The sequence below is a fragment of the Mandrillus leucophaeus genome, unplaced genomic scaffold (genome assembly GCF_000951045.1).
Source record: "Mandrillus leucophaeus isolate KB7577 unplaced genomic scaffold, Mleu.le_1.0 Scaffold2, whole genome shotgun sequence".
In the NCBI taxonomy this organism is placed as follows: Eukaryota; Metazoa; Chordata; class Mammalia; order Primates; family Cercopithecidae; genus Mandrillus; species Mandrillus leucophaeus.
In genome coordinates, this window is record NW_012102031.1 from 590,609 (window position 1) to 592,436 (window position 1,828).

General features: G+C 52.9%; 1 protein-coding gene across 1 annotated transcript in view; it reads right to left on the bottom strand.

The window, feature by feature from the left end:
• The window catches only part of SEPT3 (septin 3), a 22,162-nt gene extending 21,750 nt beyond the window's left edge, over positions 1-412 (bottom strand). Inside the window, exon 1 of the mRNA XM_011978750.1 lies at positions 89-412. The gene's annotated coding sequence lies outside the window, so the exon portion shown is untranslated. The remainder of the gene's footprint in view (positions 1-88) is intronic.
• Positions 413-1,828: the final 1,416 nt, after the last annotated feature.

Here is a 1,828-nt window from a genome sequence, read left to right on the forward strand (position 1 = left end):
CGCACCCGCGGGCTCCAGGTGCCCGGCCCGGAAAGGTGCCTGCGTCCCAGTTCCATCTGTCCCCCTGGATCCGCTCGCAGCCCCTTACCCGCTAGGCTGCGGCAGGGAGGGGCGGTGGGAGCAGGGGACCAGTGGCAACTGCGGGCGGCCGTGAGCGCGCGTGAGTCACGCGGGGGCTGGGGTGTTGCGCGGGTGCCTGTAGAGCCCTGAGTCAGGGGCCCGGGTTCCAGGCCCTGCTCCGGGATGATGAACCAATAATCTTAAGCCAGCCAGGAACTTCCCTGAGCCTCAATTTGCCCATTAGAAAAAAATGTCATGCATTCAGTGGATACTAATGGACAGCATATTGCCAGGCCCTGGGAGCACAGGGGTGAGGACAACCATCCCTCCCCTTGAAGGTTCTGGGTCTAGTGGAGGAAACAGGAAGATGGAATGTCCTAATGCAGGGGCTGGGGTGCACACAGGGGACTGAGGGTGCAGGCAGGTGGGCACCCTGGGGAGAGGGGGCTTGGAAGACTTCTTGGAGGGGATGAGGGCCAGATGGAAAGGCAAATGGGAGTGGAAGGGAAGAATGGAAAGGGAGAGGCATTCTGCAAAGAGAAGACAGTGGAGGTGAGGGGGGCCAGAGGTGAGAGCTGCATGGTGCTGGTGGACAGCCCAGAGTCCTTGGTGTCGCTGAAGCAGAGAAAATTCCAGACAGGTGTGCAGAGCTAAATAAGAGGCTGGAGAAGTCCACAAGCAGCCTTGGAAGCTGGACTTTAATGGAAGGTAATGGTGAATCACTGACGAATATTAAGCTGAAAGTGCTGCCATTCATATGTAAGTCGTTGCAGCAGTTGTGTGTGGACAGGGAACAAGCCAGTGGGTGGGAGGTGGCCTCACAGGGGCAGAAGGATGGAGAGGAGAGGACAGCCAGCCAGATAGTTGAGTACTGAAGAGGTAAATCAACAAAGTGGGAAATAGACTGGAAGAGATGGCAAGAGAGAGATGAGGAAGAAGAGGATACCCAGGTTTCTAGGTACCTGATAGAAGGTTAGGCGATGCCTACAGCTGAGAGAGTGAGATCAGGGAGGCAGGAGTCAGTTCAAGAAGAAAAGGGCTACCTCTGGACATGTCCGGGAGACATCCGGGATGTCTGGTAGATAAACCAGCTAGCTGCTGGCTGCCCACATCTGCACTTCAGGAGACAGGGCTGGGCTGCAGAAGGAGGGAGAACTGAGGTCTGGTAGGGAGAAGTGAAGACCAGAATTTAGGTGAGGTGCCCAGACTGAGTGTGTGGGGTGGAGGGAAAGGGGTCTGACAATCCAAAGACTCAATTCAGGTGTTAGACTGGATGCCTTTGAGGCACCTTTCCAGACCCAGAAACTCTGAGCCCTTGAAATGTTGGGAATGAGGCTGCCCAAAGTAGAAATTTCAACAATCTGGATTCCAGTCAGCTTACTGCCACCAGCCAGCTTTGGTGTGACTTTAGGTATGTCACAGGCTTTCTAAGACCAACTGAATGTCCTGCCCTTGTGTTGACCTATTTAGAGTTCTGTGTAGGACTTCCATATATACACGGCTCCAACTTACCTTTCAGGATTAAAGGGCTGGGAGTGGGGGACCAAGAAAGAGACATCCAGGTAAGGCACCTTTTAAGCAGCAGATGCTTCCTAAAAGGCTGAGTGTAAATGGATTTGGAAAGTCTCAGGTGAGGTCATTATCTCACATCCAGAGGAGGCTGCAGAGACTACCTATTAGACAAATCACAACTTCCTAAAGTGCTAGTCAGTATTTTCACATAGGAAGTAGGAGGCTTGCTTTTTGTTTTTGTTTTTGTTTTTTTTTT